Raw genomic sequence first — 26129 nt, forward strand, 5'->3', positions numbered from 1 at the left:
TCCGCTTTGGCTGTATTAGCCAATGAATTCCCTGCAACGTGAACGCCATCACGTTGAAGACTCTGTGCGTGAATCACGTGAGTCTTTTGTAGTTCTTTGTGTAAAAGAGCTACCTCGTTCCAGAGCTTTTTATGCTTTATTGTGGCACCTGTGTCATCTTTGTAGTCGTTTTCGATCCAACTCTGCAGTTTGTTATTGTAAGAGTTGACGCAAAAATGAGAATCGCACACTATAAGTGTGGGGAATTCGCGTTCTGCATTTTCGAGCGCCATCTTTAAAGATCTGATTTCAGTTCTTTGAACCGAACAGTTTCTTACAGATTCAGTTTTTGTTACTTTCGGTCTGAATTTACCGCACAGCCAACGACCTTTAATGATCGCACATGCTGCATTGTAGGATTTACTCTCTACATTAAAATGCTGTACAAAGCTATCTGTATAGATTATACAGGCGTATTGTGGGAGAGGCAGAATCTCGATTGGCAGAGGATATTCTTCTTCATATTCTAAATCATTCAGTTCTTCAAATTGCGGGGCGAAATAGTATTTCACGTCCTCCGCTCCTAGAGAATCTATGTACTGTATCCATTTCGGATCCAGTGACACTGTAGGCAGGTTTACTGGGCTGAATAGCGCCTCGAAGGCGGATTCCGCTGTAAGGATATTAATCCGTTTGCCGTGTGCTAGTTCTCGTTCATTTGCTAATGCGATTTGCACTGCGTTCACAGTTCTTTCTGTGTGACTGAATGTTTTTTCTGCTTGTGTGTACAAGTGAGATTTAATTGAAATCGGTACCTTTTCTCCCTCATTAGAAGTTAGGTACGTGAATCCGCATCTTCCTGGGATGACTCGGATTACAAGATCGATCGTGTTGTCACGTGTATCTAATTTTGTTTTTGCTAACATGTCTGTTTGCAGTGATCTCAAAATTTCTGTGTGTTTTTGAGTCCAATTGATTTGTTTTAAATCAGGTTTTATTAGTTCGTAGAGAGGTTTAACCCTCTCTGCGTAATTTAGTATGTAAGTTCTTCCGAAATTCAGAAAACCTAGTATGGATTGTAAATTCTTCAGCGTTTTTGGAGCTTGGAGTACAGCGCACTTCTCTAAGAAGTTGTCCGCTAGGCTTTTCCCTTCACTTGATAATTCGTACCCTAAGAACAGTACTGTCAGATGGGCAATTCGGGACTTTTTAAAGTTGAATTTGTAACCTTCTGCTGCGAACCCAAGTATGATGGTGTTCACTCTTTTCAAGTGAGTATCCAAGTCGTCGTCTGTGAGATAAATATCATCTACGTAAGATAATGCTTCATCATCATAGATTTGTAGTAACTCTGTTACCCTAGCTGAGAATAGTCCTGGGCTGTTCTTGAACCCCTGTGGGAGTCGACAGAATTTTTTCTGTGACCCAAATGCGGAGAAAGCGGTCAAGTACCTGCTTTCTGGTGCAATGTTTTGACAAAAGAAACCATTAGAAATGTCTAATGTCGTTTTATATTTTTTCCTAACTATATTATTCATTAGGGCTGCACTATGCGAGTTTTGTACTGCAAAAGTTTTGCAACATGTATTAAGATGTCTGTAGTCCAAAACTAGACGATATGAATTGTCTGGCTTGGAGACAGGAAACAAAGGATTGTTCATTTGAGAGGTGCATGTTTCAATCACCCCCTGGTACTCAAGTTGATCTAAGATCTCCCTGACTTGTTTTTTAGCTTCTTGCTTTATGGGATACTGCCGTTGGGCAGTTGGTTCACTTTTTAGTTGGATTTTGTGAGGAGGTGAATCCTCATCCCATCCTACATGATTTTTATACAATGCAGGTGCCTGGGCTACTGCCCATTTCCTTGCATATGTGTATTTTTTATGAATCGGAATGTGATTCGAGAAGGCAGGCATAATCACTTCTTCGCCACGAGGGCACTCCCTGACAAACTCTGGGGGCCAATCTTTTTCAGCTAACAGAATATCATAGCCTTTTGAGAGCTTATCCCAAAATAGACCCTTAATTTTCCTAGTCTTATCACCCTCTATACGCAATGTTATTTCGTATATTTTATGGGGCTCGCTAAGTCTGGCGTCGGCAGTTTCAACCTGAATGAATTCATTCGTGTCCACTGTCTCCAGATGACTCATCAAGATCTTGCGCGCTATACTGATCTCTGCTGCACTGTCCAACATTGTCAATGCCCACTCCCCGTTTTTCAACTGTGTCCTCAGTATTCTCGGCATGGTTGATTACTCTAATACTGGCTACCTTCTTTTTCTGAAATTGAGATTTCTTATTTTGAGCAGGTTCCTTGTCTTTGGACTTGGTGTGCTCTCCTGGGTCTGACCGTCCCCTTCTTTCCGAATTCTGTGGAGAAGATCGAGAGGGACGTGTATCAATACTTTGATATCTATCAGGTTTTTTTATATTATCCCTATTTCTAAGGTTATATCTTTTCTCAGAGGGCTCCCGTTGGGGAGACTGGCGTTCTCGAGTCGGAGTTCTCTCCCTCCGTCGAGGAGACCTTCCTCTGGACTGGAAAACTTTTTCCTTGGGAGTGGATTGTTTATTTCCATCCCAGCTCTTTTTAGGAGTGTTTGAATTATTTTTAATAAATAATTTTACTAACTCTCTATAAGCTTTTGTTAATTCTCCTATGTTTACTAAGAGATCTTCCTTTGACATTTTTGCAATGTCCGGATGTGGGGTGTAGCTGGCTAGAACCGGCCACGTGGCTCCTGGTCTACCTAGTGGACCGAGCCTAGTTATGTGATCATTGTGTTTTAGGGCGCCATTAAACCAGAGCAGGTGCTCTTGAAATTTAAGTGGGATTTCAATCTCCTCGAAAGGAGCGTACTCTCCCGGAGGTTCCTCTATTTTGTAATAGTGAAACTCTTGTGTTATAGCGTTTACCGCTGGAAAGTTTATCCATGAATAGAATACCTCTGTCTGCCGATACTCGTGAGCCTCTATCACGAAAATTACTGTACCACCTTGAGGTGGCAGTCCGTTTTCTATAAGTTTTAAAGTTATAGATCTTCTTAACTGGACCGGGATGATAATAGCATCCGGGTCTGTATATTCGGGACCTTGCTGAGTCGCATCTGCTGCGGCCCCAGCGGTGCCGTTGTTTTCTACTGACATTGTATAAATGCAGTTTTTGCAGAGTAGGTCTCCAAGGAGACAAAGATTAGATGCACAATATTTTGGAACACTGTATCCTTCAACGTTGAATAAACCAGAGCTTTACATAGGAATCTCTTCCTACTAAGGTCGGGCGGATTTTAACCTTTCACCCACTCCAGACGTCTATTGGAGTATTTACGGGAGAAAGGGGTCTGTGAAATATGCACGACTGAGTTACTCTATAAGTCTTGCGTTAGTTTATCGCCTTACCAAACGTTTGGGCGCCATGTAGTGTAGTTCCTAGTTTCCCACTAGGCCCTGCGCATTGGAATAACATAAACAGTAGTATCGACGTGGAACTGCGGATATTCCAGGCCTCCACTGACTATGCTAAACTTAATTGGGTTGTGTTACCAACTAGCTCAGAGGTCACTGGAAACTTTCTTCTCTGCATAGGAAGTGATCAGCTTCCTTGGCACAGACAAGAAGGGATTCAGTTTTCCAACAACCGTGCAACATGACAACTTTGCTCCTCAGATCAAGAGTCGATCTCTAGGGTCGTGTGAAACAATAGACACAGATTTCACTCAGTCAGTCTAGTGCAGTTTACTTTCACAAGATGTAGAGAATAGAGAGACGGGCGTTTAGTCAATAAAGGGTTAACATTTATTGAACAGTCTTTCTTCTCGTACAAGAGAAATGTATTGCCACAATTGCAATAACTGTTATTATGAAAAGTACGTACAGTAAGATAAGTATTGCGAAATAGAACTGTAAAAGCATCGATATGGTTTCTTAGCCATACAATGGTTTAAAAGTAATAAAACATATATACAGTCATATATACATTAGGCTAACATACTCAACTGGTGCTTCTAACTAAGCCTACCCCAGTGTGCCTGACCTAAGCCTAACACGTGAGAAGGGGAGTAAGTAAGTAGCTTAAGTTAAGTTGGTTTTGCCAAGGTTTGTTGCAAGAATTCTCGTCTAAGGGTTTAGTCAACACCATACCTCTGAATAGAATGATGGAGGATTGGTATCTCCTTCAGGGGTCTCTCTCGATATCCCAGTCACCCGCGAGGGTAAACTGGAAGCGCCGGGACTGGATTTCTCTGCACGAGAAAGGCAGCGGCTTCTCTCAGCGCGTCGAGGAAGGAGGGGTGACAGCGTCCGCGGGCAGCTGGGCTGGATGTCTTCGCAGAGGACGGCTGCACGGCTCCTCAAGCGTACTGAACCATAGTTCGCGCTGTAGCGGCGATAATGGTAATCAGTAGCTTCACCACCACAGGATAGCAGACTGCAGCGACAGAGTGCTCGTTTTTACCAACACGGGGTCATGCAGGCAGCTGGCATCAGCAACAGGTTCGCTCATTGCTTAAGGCAACGTTGGTAATATTTATACCTGACAGGTGCCGGGTTTGACGCAAGTTTGCTGGACATAAGACGTCAATTAAAGATGTCACTAGGAAGTGACAGTTATCAGTTGCTCATTAGAGTTCCATTACTAATCAAAACATAGCAAGCGGGGATTTCCAGGTTTGCTAAGTTTTTATCTTGTTGAAGAACTCGGAGTGTTATCTAGGAATATCAGATAGTGACTGCTGCTCTGTCATTGCACTAATTGGTCGCAAAGGAAGTAGCAGAGAGTCATGCTGGAATGTGGCTCTGTTCGTGTGAGGCCAGAGATGACTTTTCAGAAAATCGCACTTGAACGGTTATGCCAATATAGGGAATAAATGGATTTATAGCCGAATAGGGGCATAAGGTCACAGTATCGATCAGGAACCTAGATAAGCACGCAACAGACTGACAGGACAATATGGCATTAGTACATCATGGATAGCAGGTGAGAGACACACACACAAGATAGCTGTGATCGGTCGTGACCCAGCACAGCCGCAAGACTACACATGTCATGTTTGTTACCCCTCAAGGATAACACTGCGCAGCATAGAGGTCAATCAGTCAGTGACAGAACCAGGAACACATCACAGTGTTCCTGGCCTGCTGGGGCACACCCGCACTGCCTTCCTCAGAACACCGCCCAGATTGCAGACACCAGGAGTCAGGGACCACCTCATGCACACCAACATGTCCCCCACTGCACTTACCACCTGACCTGGGTCACCTTAGAGCCGTTCATAGTGACTGAGCACACCGTCCACAAGGACCTCCAGCTCCTCTGCACTGAAGGGACGGGACCGGATCTGTCCAAGTCTCGCCATGGCAAGGTCCAGGACACTGGCACAACAGCAGCAGTTGGTAGAGTGGGCAGCAACATCAGGTAGAGGTGATGGGTGCAGGCAGCAGTTGGTGGAGTGGGCAGCAGCAGCAGGTAGAGCCGATGGGTGCAGGCAGCAGTTGGTGGAGTGGCCAGCAGCAGCTTGTAGAGGTGATGGTGCAGGCAGCAGTGGCTGGAAGCAGTGGATGTGTGGTGCTCAGACTCACACATTTATAGGGCCCTGAGCTGATATCAGTGGCACACGTCTGCAGCATTTGGTGTTCCCGGGCTGCCTCATTCAAAATTAGCCAATGACTGGCCCCGCTGTGGCAGTGCACGGCTTACGCTTTTTAAAAAATCGCTTACGCGTCCCGCGGTACCTTTTTCCATTGGCTGCATGTGCAAGGACCATCATGGTCACACACCGCCAACCGCATGTGAGTGCTACCGCAATGGTGCATCATTTGAAATACATCACTTGCTGGCATCGCAATGGCGGAGCACGCATTCCGCGGGGGTGGGGCAAGCTAACAGATACATATGAATGTGCAAGTGGCAATGCCAGTTGTTATCCCCCCATTCAGTCACATAACGGCACCCACCGCCCGGACCCGGCGGTGGGTAACCACCTATGCCCATTCAGTCCAGGGGCCCGCCATGCAGATAGCGGTATCCACCGCCGTTCCCAGGTGGTGGGTAACCGCCCACGCCCATTCGGTCCAGGGGCCCGCCATGCAGATAGCGGTACCCACCGCCGGGAGTCACCGCCGGGGAACGGTGGTGGGTACCGCTATCTGCATGGCGGGCCCCTGGACTGAATGGGCATGGGCATGGGCGGTGACTCACTGCCGGGGAACGGAGGTGGGTACCGCTATCTGCATGGCGGGCCCCTGGACTGAATGGGCATGGGCGGTGACTCACCGCCAGGGAATGTCGGTGGGTACTGCTATCAGCATGGTGGGCCCCTGGACTGAATGGGCATGGGTATGGGCGGTGACTCACCGCCGGGAAACGGCGGTGGGTACAGCTATCTGCATGGCGGGCCCCTGGACTGAATGGGCATGGGCGGTGACTCACCGCCGGGGAACGGCGGTGGGTACAGTTATCTGCATGGCGGGCCCCTGGACTGAATGGGCATGGGTGGTGACTCACCGCCGGGGAACGGCGGTGGGTACCGCTATCTGCATGGAGGGACATACCAACTGCCATATCACAATGTAGATTTAAATGTTGTGGATAGCCTGCCCCGCCCACGCGGCATTCGTGAACCTCCATTGCGGTACCAGAAACTGGATGCATTTCAAAGATGCACCATAGCGGCAGCGCACGCATGACTGCGCCGGTGTGTCCCCGCCATGGCACCCTATTCAACAGCCAATGGGAAAGGCATTCGTGGAGGCTGAATGCAAGTTTTGAAATTGCAGCAGGCGTGCACTGCAAGTGCAAGGCCAATTACTGCATGGTCAGGCACACATTCCGTGTTGGCAAGGGGACATGGGTGGCTGAGCAGGTACATGGTACCTGCCAACACATCATGCTGTGGCTCGGGCGCTGTCCAAGGGTGTCCATTGGCCACCATGATCATGCAACAGGGCAGTGCTAACATTGCAAGTTACACACCCAGACCAGTGCTGAGTGCACATGTCAGGCCAGTGCACATCTGTGACAATGTAGTGATGTGGTGGCTCACATGTGACATGGGTTGTTGGTTTACATTTACACAGTTCATTGTTACTATGGACCTGCAGATTGTGTTACATGTGTGTCTGTGCATGGTATGTGCAACGACATGTGATGATGTGATGGATGCACTATGAATTTGTGGCTGTGTGATGTATGTCTGATGGATTGCCCTCTCATGTGTCCTTGTCCAGCCTATGCAAGTCTAGTCAGAGGTGCATGACCTCATGGACTGTGTATTTATGTATTGGCATGGTGCAGCACAAAGATTGGGGCCTGTTTGGATGCAGATCCACACATGAGGTGTATGTTGCACAATCAAGGCTGTCTGTGCTACATGTGGGAACATGCCTTTGTGCATACACATGTCTGTGACGTCATTGTGGGGATGTCAATGTGTGGCAAGTCTACAGGTGTGCCATTGTTGTGTGCCAGGGCCAACCCACATGTAGTCTGTGCTACCATCACTGGTGATGTCAGTCATTGTTATTGCTGTGTCTGTCATGATGACAAATGTGGTACAACGGTGTTGTGTTTACAATTGACTTGTGCTACCATCCTAGGAGGGCTCCGAATGTGCACCGTCCATACACTGTGCTGGAGGACATTGTGGACGACGAGGTGATACACAGATTCCGCTTGGACCATCCCACATTGCAGATCCTGGTTGCTCAACTGGAGCCCCACCTGCAGCCACGCAGGGAATATCCCGGGGCAATCACACCAACAGCCAAGGTGATGGCGGCACTTCACTTCTTCGCTACTGGCACTTTCCAGCACACAATTGGTACAGCAGGGGGGATGTCCCAACCCATGTTTAGTGTGGTACTGCGTGATGTCCTGGCAGCCATGATGCTATTTAAGGATGAATATATCCATTTTCCTGGGGCAGTGGAATTGCCAGCTGTGAAGGCTGATTTCTACGCTCTGGGTGGGTGCCATTGATGGCACACATATTGGTTTGGTTCCACCACAGGAACGTGAATACATTCATTGTAATAGGAAGCATTACCAATCCATCAATGTTCAAGTGGTGTGCCAGGCCAATCAGATCATCTTGCATATGTGTGCCAGATTTACAGGCTCTGCACATGACTCCCACGTCCTGTGGAGCAGCATTTTGCACCGACTGATGTAGAATATGCATCCGGAACGTGGCTGGCTAGTTGGTGAGTTGTAAGTGTCAAACACTGTGTTTTATGTGTGCCCTGCTGACCCACACCACAGTGGTAATGTTGGATGTGCCTGTCCACCTCTCCCATAGGTGACTCTGCGTATCCCAACCGCCCATGGTTGTTGAGCCCAGTACGGAATCCCACTACCCCAGGCGAACAGTGATATAATGTGGCACATGGCAAGACACGTCGGGTGGTGGAGCACACATTCGGGCTGCTGAAGTCAAGGTTCCGCTGCCTGGACAAGACCGGAGGGGCCCTGCCTTACTCACCCGCAAAGGTCTGCAAAATCATGGTTGCCTGCTGCATGCTCCACAACCTGGCCCTGCGCAAGAGAATCCCCCTGATCCTGGACCCTCCAGACCAACAAGTGGCTCCGCATGCTATCCCGCTCGTGTCCAGTGATGATGATAGTGGAGAGGAGGAAGGTGTGGAACAGATATGCCAGCTCATTGAGCGCTACTTCCCCTGAAGGTGGGTGTCAACGTACGGTGTTGACATGGTATGCAGGAGGGGTTGTTGGTGGTGATGTATGGATGTGTGTTGTGACTGCTGCCTGTGGTTGGTTCTGTGCTGCTTGCAAATGTGTGTGGGACATGGTAGTCATGCACGGCTCACGAATGGGTATGTTGTGACTGGTGAAAATTGTGGAGTGGATAGATAGCACAGCAGTGAAATGCGGTGTGGTGTGAAGGCTGTGATGCAGTTTCCTGACATGTGTATGTTGTGCTCTTGTTCTCCCTAGGTCGCTTAATTTTCTACATGAGTATAGACAAGCATTGCTCCTTGGACATGGTAACGTTTACATCATTGTACACCCTGTGATTAAAACATGGAGTACACACAGACATGAGTGTTTCAAGGGTGTTTATTTACAATGGTGGCAGTGTTGGTGGAATGCATATTTACAAGATGGGGGGTTGGGGATCACCAAGTTGAAAGTCATGGAGGATGAGAACATCGTGTAGAACTCACATTGTCGTGGGAACCCAGTACAACACATATAAGCGATGACCTGGCGGATTCTAACTATTTGTATATAATCAAATAGAAGATTAAAATTATCATTAGGAATAAAAAACCGGTAATTTAATACAATTTCATTTTATTTAGCTTTAGGAATACAAATAGAATAATGTAAATTATTATTTTAAGTTATAAAAAAAATAAAGTCCAGTAAATACAGGGCTAGGACACGGGTTAATTAGCATTAGGTATAGGTTAATACTATGGTAAAGTATAGGGTAAGGGAAGGGGTGAAGTGAAAGTAGGACATTGTGCAGGAGACAATGGAAGGAAATGGGAATAAAAGCTGTATGAAGTGAGAGAGTGTATCTATTTGTCCTCCTCAATGTGCGGACACCAGATATGCAATGTTCTCCCAAATACCTTTGTAATTAAATCATTAATCATGTCTACCTAAACATAAAAATGTATGCAAGGTGATCATTAATGGCCTCTTTCACCAATACAGAATTTGAAACATAAATTTAAAACTGTACACAGGCTTAAACCTTTGACTTCTCTGGTTCACAAAACCAACGTGCATAATATTAGAGGCGTACTGTCCTCCTCCCTCATCTAAATATGGAAATCAAAAGTGGGTTTGTGTATGCCTATTATAAGGGTCATAATATTACGAGGAGTAGATCTCTATGCACAACTTTGGCTTGCATATCATTACATTCATATGGTGTACATATAATATTGTGCGCTGAAATCATACACAGCTCAATGTTATGAAGGGACAAAATGGATAAACAGCCACATACACCTGAGACTATTCACACTCACCTGAATTAAATTGCACACACAAACACATAAAGGACTGCTAAGGCCCAACTATGTAGCACCAGATCAGTGGATTTCCCATTATCAAGCCCAATTTGCTGCCACAACTGTCAGTACCACTCAAAGTTTAATCCTAAGGTCATATAAAACTGTAATCTTTAGCCTAGAAGAGGTTGGTAGAGCTTAGGATGTGATGCCCAAAGAACGAGCGCCAGGCCTTGATCGTATTCCAGCCGACTTGTTCAGGCATGATAGAGAAAACTGGCTAAAATATAGCCATATAATCGCAAATGCGATGGCGTGTGGGGCTCCAATCCCAGAATCTTGGCGCAGTGCTGAAATCATACCAATTTATAAAAAGGGGACAGCATGTGCCCAAGCAAATATAGGCCAATTAGCCTAAGTGACTCACTGCAGAAGATTATGGCTAAGCTTGTGCTGAGTAGGATCCAATCTTGGATTGGTGAAAAAGATGTTTTATCCGCACTCCAGGCTAGTTTCCGCCAAAAAGTGAGTACTATAGACCAAGATTTCAGGTTCATGATGATCTTTTGGCGCTGGGTAGTGATTGCGGATCTCAAATCTGCACTTCACTTGGTGCCGCTCAACAAACTATGGGGGGTACTAAAAGATGTTGGGTTGCCAATTGAACTTCTTGCATTGATTGTCAAGCTTGATGAGTCAAACTTTGCGCAGGTACGATGGGGATCGCAGGGCAAGGTTACAGATAGGTTTGAAGTATCAAAAGGGGTCCGTCAAGGTTGCGTCTTGGCCCCTACACTTTTCTCTTTGTTTATTGAAAGGGTTGTATATTATTTTTTGTCACACCCAACTGATGCCCCCTCCCTCGCAGGTGAAAAGATTCCGCTACTTATGTTTGCGGATAACACTCTCATCCTATCCAAGACGCAAACAGGGCTGCAGCGTGCATTGAATAGATTTGAGACCTTTGGCAGTGACTACGAGTTGGTAGTCAATGTGGATAAAATTACATACATGATTTTCCATAAACACAAAACGGTCCAAGGAAAAGTATTCATGAATAAGGTTCAGTTGGAACAATGTTTTTACATACTTGGGGGTGACTCTGGGCAAGAAGCTAAATTGGAAACCTCAGATAGACCTGATGACTCAAAAGCATGCCCAATTAGCAGGTGCCTTATTAAAAGAACATAGATTGTCCAAAACAAAACTGGTAAGTCCAGCTTTAACAATCTACAATGCTAAGGTCAGGCCTCTATTCTTTATGAAGTGGAGCTCTGGGGCTTTGAAAATGTCTCCTCACTAACTGTAGCCCAGAATAAGTTCATGAGAACCTAATAGGCCTCCCCCAATCCACTCCCCTTAAACCCCTTTATCTTGATTTAGGTTGTAGTACTCTTGAGGACCTGGCTCAATTTAGGCCGGTAGCACACTGGAGAAGGATTTGGACTACCCCAAAGTTGGTTCATTATGCCGATGCTCTGAAAGACGTGAAACGGGCCGACACATAGAGTAGTATTTTATGGTTACAAAAAATAAAGTATACTCTGGTGGAAATGGGGTATAGACATTTGTGGAAGAATCCAGAAACCAATCTATTTCCATCTAAAAAATTATTTAAGGAAGCTTATTGGGCCATGGTGAAGTCTAAGTCCATGTCACACACTATCAATACTTCCCTTTCTGGTGTTTTTATGGAACACAAACAAGATTCCAGGTTTGAGTCTTATTGGGACCTTATACTAAAGCCTCTAGATAGAAAATTGTACCATCAACTAAGGGTTGGCACACTCCCGGCAAAATCCTTTATGCAAAACTGGCAAAGCCCACCAACTATCAGATGCGAATCCTGCAATATGCAGGATGAAAGAGTTCTTCACATCTGTTTGTGTGTCCAACTTACAGGTGCCCCAGGAACAAATGGTTTAGGCCAATTTGTGCCAAAATTAGGAGCACGAGATCAAGCATTGATGCATATCGTATAGTGAAAACCAACACACACAAACCTATAGTAGTGGCAACTGTAATGTATTACTTTGCTCATTAATACCTGCTTCCTTACAGAATGTAGATTTCTCTTATCTAACCATTCTTAGAATGCAGAATGTTCTGATTTGTCAGTTATACCTTGGCTGTTCGTGGATGAGGCTATTAAATGACTCCTGAACCTTCATCTGGATATTGATCTTTATTTATCATATTTAATCACTATTTTACACTGGCGACGATCCTACCTCACTGCCTCAACACGCGGCCGTCCCTGACACCTCTCCAGCGGCTGTACAATCAATTAAGGAAGCGTAGTCTTCCCAGCGGCCAAGTGAGAAAATCATCACCGGAAGAAGAGCTTGTACGGTGAGGAGCAAGCGGGAGGTTACTTGGAAGAAAGGGACTTTAATTTAAAAAAAGGAATAATAATAATAATTAAAGGCGCGCGTTTGTTTTCGTTTCAAAACCTTGCGCATTCCTCTCGCGCTCACTGTGCGTCTCCTCGCGCTGATCGAAAAACAAAATGGGTGTGCGTTTCAATGACGCGGCGATTGCGTGTCAATGAGGAAACAAACCTAGCCTCGTTTTGAAGAGAACTCAGCCTCTCTTTGAAGGAGCATTGACGCGCTTCACATAAACAAAGGACTTTGTGACGCCTTATCATTCCAAAAGAAGAACGTTGTATTTAGCTTGAAGAAGGAGAGCATTGTGAAGTGCTCAAGAATTTTTAGAAAGTTAAAATTCTTAATAAAAAGAATACTGAGAGCACGTCTTGTGAACTAATGAATTGTGACATCAACAATAAAAAAAAGAGGATATTTTTATTGAAAAGAAGTCTTTCTCTTTAATGTTTTTTTTTGTTTAAAATAACACTACTATTAATATTCTATTTATTGTTAAAAGGAGCATATTACAAGGAACTTTGAGATTAAAATAGAAAAGAAAACAGCATTTTTTTATCTTCTCAAATAAAAAGAACTTAAAAAAAGAGGAAAATGCAAAATGTAACACAACCTGCTTTCTTCTTAACAAGTCCAGGTGAGCCAAACGTAAAATGGCAGAAATGGAAAAAGATCTTTGCTAATTATGCAAGAGTATGTGGCACGAATTTAAGTGCAGAAAGGAAACATTTGTTACTTTTGCATTGTCTGGGAGGAGAAGGTCAAGATGTATTAGAACATCTACCAGAACTCACTGCGGCTGAGCAAAGAAATTTAAACGAATATGAAATAGCAATTGAACAATTAGACCGACACTATCTTCCTAGACTGAGCACGATAATTGAGAGATATCATTTCGGCTTAAGGGGACAAAAGAAAGTCGAATCAGTTGAGGAATATGTTTCTGCATTAAGAAAATTGGCTTCATCTTGCAAATTTGGACAGACTTTGGATGAGAGAATAAGAGATCAATTTGTGTTGAAATGTGCTCATGACAGTATTCGGAAGGAACTGTGGCTAAAGGATGAACCACCATTAAAAGAAGTTCTTGTTATAGCAAAACAAGTTGAGCACATGACTAAATGTGTTGATGAGTTGAAAGAGGAAAAAGAAAAAATGAATGAGCCTGAGAAGAAAAGTGAATCTAAAGTAGAGGAAGTTGTGTGTCAAGTAAAGAAAGAAGAAAAATCGTCTGGAGAGAAAAATGAAAATGAAATGAATAATTTCAATTCGAACTTTAATCCTTCTAATAAATTTTCTTGTTTTAGGTGCGGAAATAATGGGCATTTAGCTAATTCACCAATTTGCACTGCTTTGAAGTCAATATGTAACAACTGTGGTAGAAGAGGTCATTTCTCTAAGTGTTGTAGGACTAGAACTGGTAAGAGAGATAATGTATATAGAAAATGGTCTCAACCGCAGGTGAAGACTGTGACTTTCCAAGTCGATAGTGGTCCTTTGGAACATCCCTCACATTTGGTAAAAGTCGATCATGCTATGATTGAGTTTAAATTTGATTCGTGTTCCCAAATCACCATGATTGACCAAGAATTATTACGCAAAACTTTTGGAGATAGTGTCAAACTTTTCAAAAGCGACATAATACCCTTAGGTTATGGGAAAAAGCCTATTAAAATATATGGTTATTTCACGGCCACTCTTGAGTTGGGAAGTCGCATCATTCCAGGTAAAAATTTATGTGACTAACTTTGGTGATGCCTTAATCAGTTGGAGAGATCAGCGAGATTTGGGAGTAACAGTTGATCCCAATGCTTCACCTCAGGTGCAGATACAACAAGTTGAAAATTTGTCGGAAATGTTTGCAGGAAAGTTTCCCAATGTGTTTAAAGAACAGTTAGGATGTTTAAAGGGTTACAAGCACTGCATAAGGTTGAAAAAGAATGCTATACCTATTATAGCAAAAGTAAGGAGGATTCCCTTAGCAGAACAAGGTAAAGTGCAGAAAGAGATTGAAAAATTAATTGATAATAACATAATAGAACCAGTAGAAGCTACAGAATGGTTGGCCCCAATTGTTATAGCTAAGAAGCCTACCGGAGAAATTCGTTTATGTATTGATTTGAGGGCTTTGAATAAGGAGGTAATTGTAGACAGATTTCCATTGCCTAACATTGATGAGATTGTGGGGACATTAGAAGGAGCGAAGTACTTTACCACTTTAGACCTAGCTTCTGCATACCACCATGTGGAACTAGATACCGCATGCCAAGATCTGACTGCTTTCATTACCCCTATGGGAACCTTTAAATTTAAAAGGATGCCATTCGGATTAATCTCAGCAGCCTCAGTATTTCAACGAATTATGACTCACATACTAAAAGGTCTCTTAGGTGTGAAATGCTATCAAGATGATTTACTAATTTATGGTGCCAACATGCAAGAACATAATGAACGTGTGTGTGAGGTGTTGAAGAGGTTGTCTGATTCTGGGTTATCTCTTAAAAAAGAAAAGTGCAAGTTTGGTTTGGAGGAAGTGAACTATCTTGGTCACTGCATTAAGAGTGAAGGTGTTTTTCCTAAGTCTGAGTTGGTCACAACGATTGATAACATGGTCGAGCCGGTAAATAGAGACGAGTTGTTATCATTTCTTGGAATGGTTGAGTTCTATGGGAAGTTTATTTTACATTTTGCGGACAAGACAAAGAATATGAGGAGGCTCACCGCTAAAAATGTGACATTTGAGTGGTCAGTTGACTGTAAAAAAGAATTTGATGAGATAAAGAAAGAGTTAAAAAATGCACCATGTCTTCAGGCATTTGATCCTGGTCTGCCTACATTTGTATATACCGATGCTAGTGATAAAGGTCTGGGAGCTGTTTTAGTACAAAACAAAGATGGTAATGATTCCCTTATTGCCTGTGCATCAAGATGTCTTCGTGGTCCCGAACTTAATTACTCGGTTATTGAAAAAGAGTCGTTAGCTATTTTTTGGGCACTTAAAAAATTTAAGAATTTAGTCTGGGGCACAAAGTTCATTGTAAAGTCAGACCATAAACCCTTGAAAGAAGTCTTTTGCAAGAAAGGGTTAGATTCTATTTCTTCAAGGATTAGAAGATGGATAATATCTTTACAGGAGTTTGATTTTGAGGTGCAATATTTACCTGGTGTATCGAATAAGGCGGCAGATTGCTTTTCAAGACTTGTCAAAGGAAATGATCTATGCAATGATGAGGTAAATGTAGATGACGATGATTTTCTTGATGTTTGTGAAGTTACTGAGGGTGTTGTTGGGAAAGATGAGTGGAAAGAAGAATTGCAAAAAGATGAAGAGCTAAGTAAAGTAATATCCTTAATGAGGGATAACAAGCGTTTAGAGAAACCATGGTCGTTAGTTTCACATGAATTATCGATAACTGATGATCTGCTGACACGAGGTTTGCGGCTTATCCCTCCCAATACTTTAAGGAAAAGATTGTTGTTACATGCACACTCTGGGCATCAGGGCATAGTAAAAACTAAGGAAATGTTGCGCACCCAGTTTTGGTGGCCTGGCATGGATTTGGAGACAGAACGTATGGTCAGAGATTGTGTAGAGTGTTGCGCAAGTGACAAAATTCTGAAAACTAGACAGATGCCTATGGCTTGTAGAGCTTTACCTAATCATCCTTGGGATGAATTAGCTATTGACATCTTGGGTCCGCTTACTGGTGTTTCTGACACACCTTATTTAATAGTTTTAGTTGACCTATATTCCCGTTGGATTGAAGTGTGTGCTGTCAGTGAGATAACTTGCGAGTCTATTATTAAGTTTTTGTCTGAGATATTTATGAGAGAAAGTTTTCCAAACAGTATTTTGTCAGACAATGGCCCTCAGTTTTGTTCTGCACAGTTTGATGCCTATCTCACTAAATGTGGCATATCACACAAACTGTCCTCTTTGTACCACCCAGAAACTAATGGGGCAGTAGAGAGGGTAAATAAAACACTAAAAGAATGTATCCAACTTGCTAGAGTCAATGGTTTAAATTGGAAAGAAGCACTTAGGGAAAGAATTGAGGCTTACCGGAGCTCCCCTCACTCTACCACTGGTAAATCTCCCTTTGAGTTATTCAAAGGAAGAGTACCCAACACAATGTTGTGTCCTGGTTGGATGAATCTAAACAAAGGGTTTGTTGACAATCACATTGGTGTATGGAGGGAGAGGGAGTTAGAGAAACAAGCATGTAGGAAGGCTTACTTTGATAAAAAAAAATGTGTTCGATTTCAGAAAATCAATGTAGGTGATTTTGTAAAAATAAAGGCACCTGTTGGGAGAAGTTCATGGTCTTAATATACAAATGTCAGACCTGTTATCAAGGTGTTTGGTAATGCCATTAAGACACAAGATGGAAGGATCTGGAATAAAAGTAGAGTAGTTGTGGTTAAATCGAGAAATGTTTCTCAAGATGGTTCTGATACCGTTTGTGAATCTACTCCTTCATTCAAACTCCCTTTGTCCCGTCCCAACAATTCCCTTTCCCCTCGCATGAGAAGTCAGAGATTACGCAGAGCACCTGCTTATATGAAAGATTATGTTTAATCCTTCTTTTGCCTCCACTGTTAAGCGTGACTTGTGTTTTCTTGCCATACTTGTCTTTTCTCTTATTTCTTTTATTATTTTTATTGTCATTGTATAAGAGGGAGATGTGTAATGTATTACTTTGCTCATTAATACCTGCTTCCTTACAGAATGTAGATTTCTCTTATCTAACCATTCTTAGAATGCAGAATGTTCTGATTTGTCAGTTATACCTTGGCTGTTCGTGGATGAGGCTATTAAATGACTCCTGAACCTTCATCTGGATATTGATCTTTATTTATCATATTTAATCACTATTTTACAGCAACAGCCACATTTTTGATCTGGACGTGGGGAATTTGAGCTAAGTGTTTGAATTAGCAAGGAACACCGTGGGGCCTTGTACGTGATGAATGAGAGGTCAAGCATACACTATTGCTTGTCCACTGGTTTTACTACTCTCTACCATATGTAGATAGGCACAATAGTGACTAGTGTATGTTCAAGTAGTACCTTTATATCTAGGAATTTACGAGATTGTTTGATCTTAAGATGTGAAATTGATTGCTGCAACATAATAGTTTTATTGTTCTTAGCAACATAACTTATTTATAGATTTTTAAGGTATTTGTAGGAGTTTTAGCGTTCACATAATTGATGTATATTTGTATGAACTTTTTTCAAAGTGTTGTATTGTTATTACATGTGTCTTTAATGATTTTAAGAATCGAAATAAAGGCTAAAATGTAATTGCTAAGGGCCAATCCACCATTCTTACACCTTGGTTGCACTGACTGACTACAAAGATGGTTGAAGAAAAAGAGAAATTTCACCGAGATTGGAGGCTAACACTGTATTCACATATGTGATTAAGCGTTATGGGCATTTCTTCAGTGTGCTTCCACACACTCTCAATGTGGCAGGGAAGGGGCAAGAATGTAGTGTGGCAGGAGCTCAATAACCTGGTGGAATCTTTGGGGTTGGAGAGATGTGCCATGGGGGGCATTAAGGAAAAAGGATGGTAGAGGAAGAAACATATGAAAGAGAAGTACACCAGGATATCGGTGGCAGATATTGGATCAGAATTAATCTCCCACGAACCTATGCATCATTAACATCATGTATGTAATTGTGCTGGTATACCACAAAACTAGCTGGAAATCAACGAACGCTGAAGAACTGGTGATTAGGTACCCACACACTACAGAGAATGTCTGTAACTGAAAACCTTGCTCAACAGACCAGGAATAGATAATCACCAAAAGCATTTGTCAATTGTCAGCATATTTATATTGCTGAAATTATGCAATATCATTTATATCCACCAATCAGTCCGACAAATCGAAGTATCAATCACTAACCTGAAAAAGATCCAAGCACTCAATTAGTTTTACATCTGTGTACAAAATTGATTCAAAACGTACACCCAATGACAAATTCAGTACCTGTGATTCTGTATTTTGCAGGCCTATTATCTTAGAAGCTATCCAGTATGAAACCAGCTAACATCCTTGAGGCAGCAGCTTGGAAACCGGGACTGGTTGAAATATGTATACAACTGCATGCACTGACTATGCCCTCAGTTGCTGTTGTACTGCTAGTGAGGCAAGCTGTAGAGACTGTAATAGAACAGAGGCTCGCATATGTCGGCATCATGTCTTACCCTGTATCACAAACCCAAATATTGTGTGTTGCTTCTTTCACTCTGGTATTCATAGTTTGAGATCACTAGTAAAATGCTTACATTCAAAACACAATATACACCACCTGGTTCCCCTATAAACCAATTACTGCTATGACATGCCCATTCCATGATGGCAAACAACTAGGGGTGCGTCATGATAATCATATTGAGATTGCCTTCACGTGCCAACACAATCAGTCAAGCTGATGTGCAACATCATTTTGGCTCACTGTGTAGAAGGATACCTTACATGCACATCAAAAATGCTACTCTTTCAGAGTAATCCTGGATAGAACTTTCATTATAAAATTCCTTCACAATGTGGTCCGCTACAAAATCACTATTCACAAAGGAGGGGAGAGGGTCAAAAGATTATACAACTCCACCACCCCAAACCCCCAAGGCTAAGCATACACACAAGAAGGGGTGGAGAGATTAGAGTACACGTGTAACAACACGAGACAGAAAAAAATATACATCTGTTTTGAAAACTGACCTCCCTCACACACAAAAGTGTGTGACATGCTTCATCATCAGGTCTGCTTACAAAATGCCCTGGTGTAGCCACACTCAGGGCGAAGCATAAGGGAAGGGGTAAAAAAATAAAAAATGAGAAATAACAAGACACAACACAAATATAACAAACAAAGTGATACAACAGTGAATATCACCCTGTGACTGGGAATTGTGATAAGACAAAGTGCAGTTAATGGGAAAGGGCTATAAAACTGGTTTGTGGATACCAATCAGACTTTTGTTTGTAGGTTCCACAACTAGGATTAAAAGAAGTGAGGATGGGTCGTGTTTAGAGGAGAAGATTAGGTTCTCAAAACACCCCTCCTGGTACCGCTTGTGCCATGTCACACACTTTGTGTGTGAGGGAGGGCAATTTTCAAAACAGATGTATTTTTTTCTGTCTCGTGTTGTTACACTTGTATGTCCTCTACAAAATGACATGTAACCCAAATGTGTTTTGCTTCATCTTTCTTTCATCAATTTTTACTGACTGTCTACCTTTATATAAAAATCAATATTTGTCTTATCACATGACCAAGACTCTTCATTCATGTTGCGTTCAGGTGATTATTGTACTGCTTGTTATCTCCATCAATATCTGTTTATGTGTCATGCCACATCATAGTTTGTCCATGTAGATAGTATCTACCCACCTTCCATACATCATGCTTTAACTTTTTGCTTTAGTCACATCTGCTAAATACATCACAGACCGACACCTTCCAACACAGTGGCTGACTGAACCTGGATCATCACTGAAAACAGACTCTGTGGCACAACCAGGCAGTCAATTTATTCAACTTATTTGTCAGCAGGCATCCACTTCAGGTGCAACATCTCTGAGAATTAACCCCTAGCAGATTTTCAGATCTAACCACAAAAACTGTGCCTCATGTTACTTTTTTGAAGGCCAATTTCCTCAACATTTGAAAGTGCTCACATCACTCAGCCATTAATCCACCTTTGTAAAATAATCACAGTGCGTCTGTATTACATCTAGCAACCGCGGATGAAGTGTCTGTTGTCCTTCTACTGCGGACATCTCAGCAACTGCTAATTGCTAGACAGCTAAGACTTCGGCCCTTGTCACAGGCAACAAAAGATGGTCATGATAACACTACTAGCCCTGTCGCCCTCTAGAGGCAGCCAATGCTGGTCAAATAGTGAATATGTTTTGTGAGGATTTCCCTGAAGTGTTTTGTCAGTCTCTTGGGTGTTTGAAAGGATTTCTACCAGGGCACGAGTCGGGAGGTACACACGGGTGGACGGTGTCCACCCACTTTTTCCACAGGGTGGACCCATCCAACCTGTCAAGAAATTGGGCACCACTGAAAAAGTATGCTGAATTCGTCCCAGTGCAATTTTCAAACACCAGGACACTTTCAACAGCGCCTGCACGTTATCTGATTTTGATCTACAAAAATGTGCAGTCCGGGAGGGAGGTTTCTTAGTTAGGACTTCTGCTCAGCCCATAACAAAGTCCTAATCTGAGGGATTGAATATTTGAACAATAATGATGTGAATCTACGCTTTACTACATATTTTGACACTAAGAAGATTGTATTTTTGGACGTAGAATTATTCGTTAAAGACATGAGACTGTGTTCGAAAATGTATAGAAAGGAAACTAGCTGCAATGCAGTCTTATACGCAACAAGTTGCCACCCTAATTGCCAAAAAAACTCTATTCCCTACGCTGAAATGGTTAGAGCCAGGAGAAATTGCTCTGAAGATGATGACTTCAATTATAATTTAATGTATATGTCACGTAGATTTGTAGCCAGAGGTTATGGGAGGGATGTGATTAATAAGGCAGAGAAGAGAGCATTGAAGCTCCAAAGGTCACATACTTTAGCAGAACATAAGAAAGTGGATAACCAAACAGATAAGGTGCGGCTTATTACTCAGTTTAATACTGAATCCAAGCGCCTTTATTTGATTATTAATAAACACTGGCACTTGTTAAAAGCAGACAAAGACCTGCTACCTTACATTACTGACAGACCTTCGATCACTTTTAGAAAGGGTAAAACATTGGCTAATGATTTAAGCCCGAGTTATCCAATAAAGGCGAAAGAAATTTGGCTGAGATCTAAGATTAAAGGATTCCACAAGTGTGGCAAATGCAACTCTTGTAGGTGGGCTAAGAAAAAGGTAATGAACTTCAGCTATAATGGTTCAGAGAGGTTCGAGATTGATACATTTATCAATTGTGAAACGACGTATGTAATATATGTGATATCATGTACATGTGGTCAGATATACGTGGGTAGCACAATAAGGAGGTTGAGAGACAGGAGGATGGAGCATTTCCGGGCTTGGAAGAATGGTGACACTAGATACCCTATAGCTGCCCACAGTGTTCAAAATCATGATAACCAGCAACAACATCAGTTTAGCTACCATGGGATTGACCAAGTTACACAGGACCCCAGGGGGGGTAACAGACAGCTAAGACTAAGACGGAAAGAAGTGATCTGGATCATGAAGCTGAAGGCAGTTGAGAGAGGTCTTAACATTGAAAATGAATATCAATACTATTTAGGTCAAGAATAATACATTTTCTGTCTTTATTATCAAGTGCCAGGTTCATCTCTTTATCATTTTATTGGAAATCTGTATTATGAATGGTTTGCTTTGGATTTATGGTCAATAACGTAGATAATGTTATGGTCATGACAATGAGATTTTGGATGTAATTTGTGATTTGTATTGTTCATATATCACCAATGGGGCTTTGATTGGTCTCTCTTCCTTCATTTTTTATATTGTTAATTTTCATGGATGTTATGAACTGAGAAGAAACCCTGAAACACAATGTGACATTAGTTACGATGTAAAATGCTGATTGAAACTTAGGACATTTTCTTATTTGTCCCTTATAGTGTTACACTTCCTTATATGCGCTTTATAGTGTTTCTTCTTGGTGATTGAAATATTTCTGTAGAAAATTTTAGGATTGATTATACTGTATCACTGCCCTGTTTAAATGACATATACGGAAACAATCCTCTGTTCTACTCTTAATTCTAATATTCCCTCTTTTACTAATACACTATAGGTTGACTTTTGTTAAAAGATTATTCAAGTAAGTTAACTAAATGTTAAGCACAGTAATACTATTAGGATCTGGATTTATTTGTAATCCGATGTTTCAAATCAGTTGATACTGGGGTTTACCGCAAATGTATTTGATGGGAGGGTCGCGCAGCCTTAGTGTATAACATCACATTAATTTTAGAGCGTAATTAATATATATGAGAATATACTGAATAATATTCAGTATACTCAACTAATACGCAGTAAATATGAATAAATAAAACAGTATCTTCCGATAATTAATTTTTTCTTTCCAGAAAATATCGCGCTACATTAATATTTTACAATTTGGCGCTTACTTCTTATTAGATTGTCTAGTACACTCCCGGAGGAAATACATAGTTAACATGTAAGAAATATATAATTTGGGTTAACCTCCAAATATATTACGAGGTTTTAACCACTACAATATGGCGCCCGTTCCTAGTTCTTTATAAGGACATTACAATATGGCGCCTACGCGGAACGCCGACAAGCAGCAAGGATTTTTGCTGCCACCGTACAGGTATGCCCCAGCGTGTAGTTTACTTCTGTTTGCGTTTGTTATTAGTTTTTGGATCTTACAGTGTCTCCTCTCTTTACAGGAGGAGAACGGAGGACCGGACTTGATTTTGGGTACGTCACAGTCATAAACGAGACTTTTAGTCCTAAGAATAACGATCAGGTTTTGATATATTTTGTCGTTTTTGCAGTGATATTAATTTGATGATCCTCCTGATTTATCACTAGTTCTGAGGATATTACAATTTGAGAGTTAAAACAATTACGAGGACGAGAAGGAAATACCCTATAATTTGGGGGTAAGACAAATAAGGTCTTTTCAATAATTGGAGATAAGCACTATTTTAGGTTTAATAAACTGACTGTGACTCCTTCTTATTTATCTCTCTCTTCAGTCTAAGTCCTCAGTCTGTTTTAAAGACGAATATTGTGGTGAGTTCTGGCACATTTAAACTGTTTACTTAACATCTATATATTTTAGATGTTAATATATTTATCTTATTTCAGTTGATACAGGAGTATTAAGCTACCTCCGTTATATGAAATCCACTTCGTGACAATATATAACGAGGTGAGAACTACGTAGAATTGCCATACTTATTTTAATCACTACGATGATAGTGGGATATATATAGTACTTTGTCTTTCAGGAGATATTATTGAAAGCGTTGGAATCTATATGCAGGAATACTGAACACGTACTTATGGTAATTTTTGGTGAGTGCCAGTTCAACAACAACAATATGAGCTACTGTGTATAACGTTTTGGCTTACTTATAGTGAGGGTTTTGGACAATATTTTATGTCCAAGGAACATGCCAGTTTGTACTTACCTTGTATACTAGATACCATTTCTTGGGATTAATAAATATCAATTAAATCCGCTGTTAGACCACTGAGTAGGACCCTGGAGATTCACCTAATAGATATTTAAAGGCATATGGTAGCCGCGTTTGGTGACTTTTGTTTGCACTCATTTCCAGATAACTTTTCCTGGTAATCAAGACGAAGGAGTTATATATCCAGGAAATTCTATTTTTTTTGAGGTGATTATACCTTATTGTTATTTTAGCTGAACGTGACTGGGTTATAAGGTATTCACGGATATTATGAGTGTGAACTTTCACTCTTGTTAGGGCTATGGATACCTCTTTTCTCTCTTACAATGAGTACCTACACGCAAGATTAGACCCTATTTGTACTTTCTCTTCTGTGTTGGTGAAGGGAACTACTTAATTTTCCCTTCTTTTGATAACAAACTACAGTTCCAACCTATTTATGGGCAATATTTATTTGGTTGCAGCCCTGAAGAAGTCTATGTATGATATAAATACACGACGAAACACGTGTTGGCTGATGTACCATCCATGTACAGAGACTGATGTATAGAGCTTATGTTACTTTGGAATAAACCCTTGAAGATTTGCAGAGACTTCTACGTCTGGAGAACGGACTTGATTTTTTCATGATATTAAGTGGACTGCCAGCTATTTAAATTTCTTTTTGCAACTCTAATTTGGTTGAAACCTTCCTTCAGTTACTCATCAGTGTGCTCAGAGAATGTTATGAAATTTTAGTTTCTGCTGTTTCAGAAATGTTGGGTTTTGGATGCGCACCCTCCCTCTAGATGCACCACCCATTGATTGTATTGTGAACATACTATATTTTTCCCTGATATTATTGTGGAGCGCCCGTTTAGCTGCTAGCATCCAAGCGTTTAGTATCCTAATCTGAGGGGTCATCAGGCCTCCTTCTGTTTGAGTCTCCTGGTTGGCAGCAGTCAGGAGCCTCACACTTAGAAGCAAATGCATCACAGGGGAAACAAAGCCTCACAGCTTGGTAGCACTTCACACATACTTAAGAGAGGCAGCTTTTCACTTTGTTCAGGCTCTGTTTAGGAGATATGCATATGCTGTAGGAATGTCAGATGTGTTGGTCTTTCCCAGTATTTACACAAAATAAATAGCATTTATATAGTGCTTACTACCCCTGAGGAGGCATTGTAATAATTTAAATATCACTATTTTCTCTTGTAAAGCACTATGGGTGGAGGAAGTTTAAGCTGACAAAAGGCAACATTGCTTTATGTGTAACTTAACATTTTTTAAATCTTCTGCCTAAACTAGGAGAGTTTCACTGTATATTCGAAATGTCCTCCAATTTACTCATGCTAGACATGTTAAACATATATGCAAGGGCTTAAGCTCTGATGTCACGCGCTGTGATGTCACGCACTGTGATGTCATGTGCTGTGATGTCACGCGCTGTGATGTCACGAGCTGTGATGTCACTTGCAAACTGATTAACTAGGTTAGTCCCCCCACTTATTTCTTTAGGACTTGTGCCCTGATATCTAAAAAAGATAAAAACATAAGACTGTTCTACGCCTTTAGTTAGCAAGGTCAGGAAGATTTCTATTGAGGTCAGGGATGCAGTAATTAAGGAATTAATAATATTGGAAAGTGCTGGCGTGATTGAGAAAGTTGAAGGTACAGAATGGTTGTCTCAGTGGCAATAAGGAAAAAAAATAGCAATATTCGCTTATGTGTGGCTCTCAGGAGTTTGAATAAAGCAGTGGTGGTAGAAAGGTTTCTCATTCCTGGAATTCATGAATTGGTGTGTATGCTGGGAAAGGTAAGGTGCTTTATCATCTCAGATTTATTCTCAGCATACCACCAGTGTTTATAGCGACCATGTATAATGAGCATGCAGAATGTCAGCATGTCATCGTGTTGATACACAGGGTTCTATGAGGGGATGTGCACAATATTAAGGGAGGTGTGGTGACAGTCAGAAGCGGAGCTGAGGTGTAGAGGCTGCACTGTGTTTTACCGCCCCTCACCAGTGGGCTGTACTTTATGGAAATAAACCATGTTTGAGTACTTTGTGTTTCCTGACTTATTTTTCCATGCAACAATCAGATAAGGCTGCATGAGGAGTACATGAAACTCACTGCTTTTGTAAAGATTACTGGTACGTATAAGTTCAGAAGGATGCCGTTTAGGTTGGTGTCAGCGGCATCTGTTTTTCAAAGAGCCATGGATGGCATGCTAGGAGGGTTATCTGGAGTGAAAGTATATCAGGATTATATCTTGATTTGAGGAGAAACTAAAGAGGAACATGATGGGAGAGTTTGTGCAGTTATGAGGACATTATGTGAGAAGGGATTTACTCTGTTGGACCAGTCACTTTTTGCAGAGTTATCCCGTTACTTTTTGCCTTCCTCCTGCATATTTTCTGACCTCTTTTGATGGTTTTCTGACTCTAGGCACTTTACCACTAAAGTGCATGTGCTCTCTCTTGTACACTTCCTATAATTGGGTACACCTGTTTGGCATATTTCTTCTTGTTCAGTGGTATACCATATTCCCAGGGCCTGTAAATTAAATGCTACTAGTGGGCCTGCAGCGCTGCTTTTGCC

The sequence above is a fragment of the Lissotriton vulgaris genome, chromosome 11, assembly GCF_964263255.1.
Source record: "Lissotriton vulgaris chromosome 11, aLisVul1.2, whole genome shotgun sequence".
In the NCBI taxonomy this organism is placed as follows: domain Eukaryota; kingdom Metazoa; phylum Chordata; class Amphibia; order Caudata; family Salamandridae; genus Lissotriton; species Lissotriton vulgaris.